Below are 9,638 nucleotides of genomic sequence, written 5' to 3'. Positions count from 1 at the left end.
CTTAAACATACCATCTGCATTTACTGCCCACATTGGTGCTGTTGTTTCAGGGAATGTCTCAGAGTGGTGGGCTCCATTCCAATAGAATGGCCAGTAATTTCAATGAACTGCAAGGTTGGTGGCAGTGCATTGTGAGATTAAAAGTTCTTATACAAAGCTCCTATACATTAGTCATTCATGGCAGAAGGCACAATAAGGATGATGAGTCCACCATTAAGTCATTTTTGAAATACATTATTGAAATCTGAAATTAATGTGAAACTAATGACAGTGATGTAGGGATATTTCTTGTTTCACAATACGGTCGAATAAGAACATAAAACACATTCAATCACATTTTCTGCTGTTATTTGTTAACATGTGGAAGCATAATTATTGTGATCGGATTTGGTTTGACAAGCTGTTGTTTAATCATATTCTTACTTGAAGGAAGACATGTAGTGCTGCAATATGAAACATCCCTCTGTACAAAGACCTAGAGAAAAAGGAGCAACAAAGAAAATACAAGCATGCAAAGTTCCCATTAATCATGCCTGTTCTTTGCAAAAATAGCTCTGAAAAGTGCACTCATTCTTTTAAAGGCCAAAGGCTGCTGGGATCTTTTGTTGCATCTCTCCATCTCTAAGTGGACATAGGAAAGAAAAGAAAAAAATCACTCAAAGTTGAGCACTCTACCAAGGCCAAATAACCTAGCAAGGTCTACTTCCTTCAGCATGCTACCATGAATTATCCTACTCTAGTTGTTCTGCCACATTTAAATTTTCAAAACAACTTTCTTCCTATCAGGTACATAAATATGATCAGAAAAATATGCATCCTGTTAACTCAATATTCTGAGTAAAAATCAGAGTGGCACCATTCTGCACTAATTGCCAACACCGAAAGATTTGTACTAATCAGACAGAAAATATAAATACCTACATGCTGAACAGATCACTATAATTCTGACCTTTGAAGGCATTGTGACCACGGAAAAATGCATCAGGAAAAAAATTACCACTTTATTGAGAACCACTGAAAAACTGAAACCTTGTAGTGGAGAGCTACCAAGTGAGAGCTAAGGTTGTGCACGCAGTAGTGTTTCATTGTGTCATGTTTCATTACGTGCTGAAATAAAAATTAAATAATAAAAACAGTTATCAATTATAATTATAACGCCTACTCAAAATGATGGGAGGCATTTTAAAAGGCAAATAATGACATGCAATCTTTCAGAACTATATATAAAAGAAAAATAATTACGAGTAAACAAATTTGCCATATTTACCATGTGGTGCAGGACACACCACTAATGTAGTGCAAAACGAACAGTTCCTCAAACACCGGTACTTTTGAGACACAACTTTTTGAAGAAACAATCCCAAAGTAGATTATTGTTTCTTCTTGATCTATTGTACTAGAATAAAATAACTAAATATTTCTCTTTTTCTCACATGGGAAAAATACATATTGTGACATTGCACATTTTAAGATATTTTGATGTGAAGAACATTTTAAAGTAATGCAATACAAATTTGACTTTAGTTTGAAGACTAAAGTAGTTTTCCACAAGACAAATCCTGTAGTAGTAACAGAATTAACGCAAAAGTTCAACCTTTGCCTTATAAAAAATGAGTGTTATTTAGAGTTGTAGAAAATTGAGATGTGCCATTTTTCATGTGCAAAAGGACACAATTATACCTCCACTGTAAGCCAACAAAGGACTGTCATCAAGCCATTATGTTACACATGAATAGAGCGGCATAATTGCAATAGAGATTTGACTTTAACAATGACGCCTCCTCACTTAAGACCGCTGCTTAATTAAAATGCAGTGTTGCCCACAATTGGTCTCATTTATCACTGTGCTCACATATTATTAGTATATTCCATGAGTGGAAGTCATTTTAAAATCTCACTTCATTACCATTAACTTTGCAGACACGAGGAAATGCTTGTTTTCCTGCTATGCCCTTGATTAATTTTTCAAGTGAGTAATAGGATGCTCTTACACAAAGTTTAATTATCAAGCTTTGCCAATGTGATATAGCAACTTTTCATATTTAGGAAGGTTGCACACCTCATTGTTTTTTGTTTTTTTTGCAAATAATTTACCTAATTTTATAAGTACTAAGTAAACAAAACTTGCAAAACCTAACAAACTTCACTTAAGATTCGAATCTAAAATTCTTACTGGCTCTCCTCTTTCAAATCAACACGACATAAACAGAAACAATGACTGTTTAAGAAAAGAGAATAAGGAAACTTGCAAGAAACAGCTGAAAATTCAGTGCAAAAATATTATAAACATTTCCCAAAATGCTGATTAAGAAACGTGTGACAGGAAAGTGTCCAGTGAAGCATTGCTGCAACCCCTGTAATGACTCTTAATGTGTCCAATCGACTCAGCCATTAAAACAGCGGTGTGGAGCTGATGAAAGTTGTATACTTTAGTTTTCCTCCTGTAGCAATTTTTCGGTCACCCCTGACATCAATCTTCATTCGCGCTGTCCTGTCTGCACTCTCAAATTCACCTTTTATGTGCACTGCCCATTGCTTTGGCTGGTTAACCCCAAGTAAGGCATTGCAAAACTCATCAACTTTCAGTACCTCTGTTGTTTGATGCAGCAGTGTTCCACCGGTGTCTGTCTACCTAGTCTTATTATTCTTTCCAGTGCATACCTTTTGCTCCTCTAATTCTTTTCCACCGTCAGCTCTTTGCTGTCACAACAGTTTACAATGTTGTCTGCAATGCATAGCTTTGTTGTTAACCTGTTCATTGCTGCTATTTCTCTGATCTTATTTAAGCCTCTTCAACAACACTTTTATGATTTTACTACATTTTCCATCCATTGACCTTATACCATAGTAGAAAATCTACTACGCTGCCTTGCTCAGACCTGGGCTGTCTTTATCGCAACACCCCCCATATATCTATATGAATATATGGATATATGTGTATATGTATAACAAAAAAAATAGAGGTAGCATTGTGCTATGATTAAGGCATTGCAAATTTGGAAAGTTAGTTCATAGTGGAATTGTAGAGCCTTTTGGCTTAAAGATGTGGAAACTGACACCCTCATAGCACAAACTGGAACTGGTGAGTAGAAGAACGCATCCACAAATACTGTAAGTTAGCGACTGACTTTTTCGAAATTGTATAGAGAAGAAGGCTACTCTAAAAACCAATTAGTACATGTTGAATACTATTTAAGCAGACTGGCTACAAGATTACATAGATTTTCCCAATTGCTCATTAAGTAAGTGATATGGTAGAAGACAAAAAAAACCAAAAAAAAACAGAGGTAACAGTGTGCTGGAAATCTCGTGTGTAAAAGCTAATTCAAATAAATTCCAAGAACAATGTAAAATCAACCATTGAAGGTAAGATTTTCACAATGTTTTGTTACAGCTTGGAGTGGGAAACAAAATGAAATGTGAGAAAGAAGAATAGAAATTTGGATGGGGTTATGGATTTATTAAATACATCATGCACAGAAAAGGCAGCTCTCTAGAGATATTGAATTTTACAAATAAAGAGACACATTTTTAAATTTAAAGTACCAATTTAGTTTCAGTGGGGGCTTAGTGTGAGGATTGCTTTGCCTAACAAAGCAAGTGATGAACACTAAATGCTGAGCTGCTCATATTCATCACTAATCATATGAGCTGTATTTCACAGGCAGTATGCAAATTACCAATGGGATTGTGGTATTAATCTTAATGTTGGTGTTGTCAAACAGCACTTAGTTTAATGCTTCATAGTTTTAGGTTCCCTCAAGCTTGAAATGATAATATTTAAATGCAGCCAAATAAAACAGCCTGTGCAAATCTTAGATAAATGCTAACATAATTCTGATGAGTACAATAAGTCCTTCACCTGTAGTAATATGAAACTACTTACAGTAACTAGTCACTGCTGTCATTCGTTGTTTTTGAGAAATACTTAAATGTTCTGCTATGGCTGATGTTTATTGTTAAAAGTAAATTCAGAATAAGACTCCCATGGAAAGCAAAAAAAAAAAAGTACAAACTTATCTATAGTATCTATAGTTTCACTGAGTATTTTTTTTTTCTTTATGGGAAACAGGGAAATTGGTCAGAGTTAACAAGAAGAAAACCTCTTAGAGAATCCAACAGACTTGAGATTATGGTGAATGTTTTTTTGTTTTTTTTTTATCTAGTAGAACAATGACCCAAATGATACAGCAATAGATATTTAGTGGTTCAGATTGAATCACACTTGAGGGTCAGAATGGCTCAGATAAGTCCAGGCTTCAATCAAATTGAAAATCTAGCAAGGCTAGAAAAATATTCACAAACACACCGGCTAATCTCAGTGAGTTTTAGCTATTTGGCAAAAGAAAGAAAGGTAAAACTATTTAGCCATTATGCATCATGTTTAGACATGATGCAAAATAGTTGCTGCTATATTTGCAACAAAGCTAATTTCGCGTTATTCAAGTTATTGTCTTTGGGGATTAGGATTGAGGTTAGGGTTAGGGAGGCGAGAGGGTCCAAATGCATGCCATATTGTTCAGTTTTTTTTTTTTTGGTAAAGGGATATATGTCAGGACAAACAAATGTATATCTAGATGTTCATAACTAACAACCACTTAGCAATACCAATTAACATATTAACTGTGGGGGTGAAACTCGGGAAACCAATTAGAATCCTTCTATGCACAGATACAAACTGTATTAAGATCCTGGCCAGGATTTTAGTAAAAAACCTTTATATAAGGCAACATTTTTGACCCAAGACATTGGCATTGGTGTCTTACTTTACTCTAAGTTTCCTTAAATTTCAGCGACATGTTCCAATTTTTATTCCCTATAGAATAGTACATTAGTCCTTGTCTGCTTTACGTAAATTAGTAATATGTTATTGAAAACATGACACTATATTATGGCTGAAGAGACTGAAACTCTAGTTATTGAACAGAATTTCTTAACCTAAATGTATTATAAGAATCCACTGTAAACATGAAGGTCCACATACAATTTTGTTACACTACACAGACGTCACCTGAAATGTTAGCAACAATCCGGTCACAAAGAAATCAAATAAAGCAAAAATCTGCCTGGATTTACTGTTTGGTTTCCTGTATGGTGTTTTGTATGATGCTTTGTATATGTGTGAGTGTGTGTTTTCAGACCATGTCCTCTCCAGAAAGACAGCCTGTGAGGAGAGTCCAATATGCTAGTTATAATGAAAGCTCCCAAGGGGGATCGCAGCACCGCTTAGTAGGCTTTGTGCAGTCCATTCAATCAAAGACTTCCAACATGCAGGGATTTACAGGCTGCCACCCTCAGTAGTAACACTGAGAGAGAGAGATAACAATGGCAAAATTCTGAAAACAACAGAAACAAGTTATGTAGCTTTACCGCTGTCGTTTTACTCCATTAAACTGCTGTCATTGTATCAACTAATTTTTTCTACCAGAAATTGTCCTCATCTAAAAACTGACCACATTTATCTGTAACATATCCACTAGAAGAATCGGGGATGGACAAATCCCCACAGTGATGATTAGCTAACATACTTAAAATGCCATGAAAAAGTATTTTTCGCCTTATATTTACTGTTTATGTCACGTTTAAATGTTTCAGCTCAACAGAGTTATTTTAACATCATACACAGATTAAGTAGTTTCCGAGTGATAACTTAATATCTCAAAAGAAAAAGTAATCAACCTGCTTGTAAAATCATGAGTTTACTGTAATTAACCCCATTTTTGGAGGGATCAATAGAAAGTTGTTTTACTGTCAGACCTTTGAAGTCAAGAAATCAAATAGAACATTTCTGACAATATGAAGTAGGCTAAAAGACCCCCAAAAGCAAGGCAGAAAACATGAGAAAAAAAAGTTATTGTCATGTATCAGTTTGGAAATGACTGCAAAGTCATTCATAAGGAAGCAAAAACTAACTTGTGTCAGTTTTTGCTTCCTAGAGTTAACACTAGCAGTTCTCAAATTTGCATGTTATTACTTTTGGTTAGATTGGTTCAATTATCTTTTCCCCCTAAATTAAATCTCAGTTTACTTTGTATTTGCTGAATTTAGTTATAACAAGTTACACAATTACTTGTTCATTTTTATACATTTAAGGTTTGCTGATTTTCTTTAAAATAACCACAATGAATGATCAGACAGTAAAACACTGAAGTGAAAAATTATATTCTGTCACACTGGTCTCCCACTTTTACTTGCTGAGGGGCATCGATCGATTCACATAAAGAAATCTGAGATAATTTATACTCAACTGCTCTTATCATTGCTCATATCAGATAAAAATCAGTACAGTTTGTCAGGGGAGCTGCCATGTGAAATTGAGAGGACAGGCAATGACAGATTGTTTCAATCACACTCTATTACCATCTTAAGGCAGGTGATCTGACTTTTCATAGGGCGAGAGCTCCGAGATGCTAATCTTGTTATTGGATTTCTGATGATAATGCCATAAAATGTCATCAGCTCAAAAAGAGATGCATCTATCATGCAGAAGCAAGTGTCATAGTGGTGACACTTTATTATTGCTGCTCTTGCATGATTTTATGACAAGTTTGTGAGCATGTTTGCAAGACAGAGAAAAAAAAACTGCTTTAAAGGTCTAGAGAAAAATAAAAACAACAAAAAAACACCCAATATTGGAAGACTTGTTGAAGGAATGTCTCTCTGTCTCTCTCTAGCCTAATGAGATAATCTTCTGAACGATGAGAGACGTCTGCAGTTTCATAGGGCTGGAAGGAAGACGGCATGCTGTGCCTACAGGATAAACCACACTCTAATGTGTCTGGGTGAACCCCTTGAGCATGAACTGACATTTTAAGTCAAGCAATGCGTGGGGCACTCAAAACTACAGGGTTGGTTTGGTAATGTTACACAAAAAAAAAAAAAAAAGAAACAAGTCAGTTAGGAAGTAGCTCCAAGTGACCTGAAATTAAATAAACAACATCACATTTGATAAAAGACCAAAGTGAAACTGTACTGTTGCTGTTAATAATACTGGAAAGATCCCCACTCTGTTTAATAAGAAAAGAAAACTTGCTCAAAAATACGTAATAATAATAATAATAATAATAATAATAATAATAATAATAATAATAAAAGCCACAGCTAAATGCTCATAGAAATAGAAAAAAAGAACCTCTTGTTATAATCTCTTTATAGCTGAAATGAATGACGTAATTGAAATATTTCAGTGTTGTGCACGTAATTTGAAATATTTAAACACCATCTCAATATTCACACTAAATGTTTTTATTTTCTAGTCATGCAAAGATTCTTAACTTGATGGGGTTTCTTTTCTATTTTGTATCAATGTGATTAAACAAGGACCAATCCAAGTGAAAGTTACAATGCTTTTCAAAAGTATTAAAAACCCTTTGAGCTTTTCTACTTTTGTTATATTGCAGCAACAATTTTCAATATATTTTCTGAGATTTTATGTGACAGTCCAATACAAAGCAATGATCAATGTGTAGTGGAAAGAAACCGGTTCATGCTTTTCCATTTAATTAAAAGCAAACATAAACGTGGTGGGCATTTGGGTTTGCCATCTTTTAAATCAATACTATGTAGACCATGACTCACTGCAACTATAGCTGCAAGTCTTTTGAAGTATATCTAATTTTATTCTATTTCTTCCTCGGATAATAGATTAAGCCAAGTCATATTTAATGGAGAATATTTGCAAATGCTAATTTGCAATTCTTGTCATCCTCAAAGGACTTAGGTGTGGACTTTGATTGAGCTATTGTAGCACATGAATATACTATTATCTCAAACATCCCATCATAACACTGGTTATTGTTGTCTTTGTGGAAGGTATTTCTCTGTAACAATAAATAAATAAAAAACAAAGAAACAAACAGCATCTTTGTTGCAGTCTCTGATGTTTGTTCAGTCTTTAGCAGGTTTTCTCAAGCTGTAGTTTCATCCATCTAACCATCCACTTTGCCCACTTCCTGGTCCTTCTGAAATAAAGCATCCCCACAGTATGATGCTGCCACCACCATGTTTCACAAATAGCCTCAAGATAAAGATTATTTCTCGGCTGGCTAAAGCAGCTTCTTTTACACGTCTTCTGTGGACATCACATTACTTATGGCAAATGACAGATGAACCACTTAAAGCTTTAAGAATTTTGCCAATCTCCCATAAATATTTTTCAATTAGTTTGCAATTCTCCCTTCTATAGCGGTGGATCTTCAACTTCTCCCAAATTACCGCGTGTCTCTTGGTGGCTTGCTGTGCCTAGTTAATGTTCTGCTTTCCTGGCCTGTTTTTGTAGGTTTGAAGTTGTCCCACACTTTTTACATACTCAGATGGACTACCACTACACTGTTAGGATCTCTGTAGCTGCTTTATATTTCTTCCAGTTCATGGTTGTGGGATAAATTGTGTTCTCTATCTCACATTATATCCCCCCCAAAAAAAAAAAAAAAACTGTTACATCACGGTTGTAACATGACAGAATGTGGAAAACTTGAAAAAGTCAGATTGTTTATTTTTTTTTGCAAGGCATTTGGAAATGCTCCTCCAATGGTTCATTGACAAAAAAAAAACAAACAAAAAAACAACAACATTTGAGCAGCTACTAGTAAATAGATGAATTCAGGTTTTTATTGTCAACCATCAAATTCAGTGTGAAAGGATTTAATTTCAGTGATAAAGTTTCAGACACTGTGACCAGCAGGGTTTCAAATGAAGAAGTAAACCCAGAAAAGGAACACAATGGATGTTTAAATATTGACAGATCTTTATTCATATTGAATTAAAAATATACTTTTGACAGAATCATGTAACAAAACAAAGGGAATATGTATTTAAATGTTCTAGCTGAGGAGAAAAGATCAATTAATAGTATCACACAAAATGTTAAGATGACAAAGTACACCCTATAAAACTTCTCCATCAACCTATTCATTAAATACAAAGAATTTATGACATTATAGAAAGTTCCTCCTTGCAAAGCTCATCGCTGAACAGATAAAATAAGATTCAATGAGCTTTCCCATCCCTGCATACACATTTAAATACTGAAAATTGGAAAATGATGTAGTTGCCACCAAAATCATCGAGTGCACAAGCCAGGGTACTTTCTAATCCTACCTGTACAAAAAGCTCAAAGTATTTTTGCAAGAAAGACTTAAATATAAAAATCAGCATGATAAATATTAACAGAATCCAAAATTTACAAAGGATGAAATTCTGATCTATAACAGAAAACAACATCTCAATGCTCAATATTTGTAAAAAAAAAAAAAAAAAAGCGGTATAAATAAAACAAATTGTCTTCAAGTGTTGTTGCGGTACAGACATGTAGTTTCAATAGTCTCAACCTTAAATATCTGTTCTGCAATTGAATATAAATAATGAATCCTAGCAAACCTTGTAGCTTCAGCTACTGTAAAAAACTATGTGGCATAAGACTTTTGACGCACCAACTGATTACTAAAATGTACTAGCTACAATAGCCCAGTGAAAATAGTTATTTGTGATGATTTTGGTGGCAGTTTCCCTTCAGATAGTAGACATGGTTGAAAATAGGCCTCAAATATGCTGAAAATCCAGTTTTGATATAAAAGAGGGAGTTCAGAAAAAGAGAAAAGTTCTGTTGAAGCCACAATCGGCCATGCAAAAAAAAAAAA

The sequence above is a fragment of the Poecilia latipinna genome, unplaced genomic scaffold, assembly GCF_001443285.1.
Source record: "Poecilia latipinna isolate Pla-1442-1.1 unplaced genomic scaffold, P_latipinna-1.0 Scaffold19, whole genome shotgun sequence".
Taxonomy (NCBI): domain Eukaryota; kingdom Metazoa; phylum Chordata; class Actinopteri; order Cyprinodontiformes; family Poeciliidae; genus Poecilia; species Poecilia latipinna.
This window is presented reverse-complemented; position numbering follows the sequence as displayed.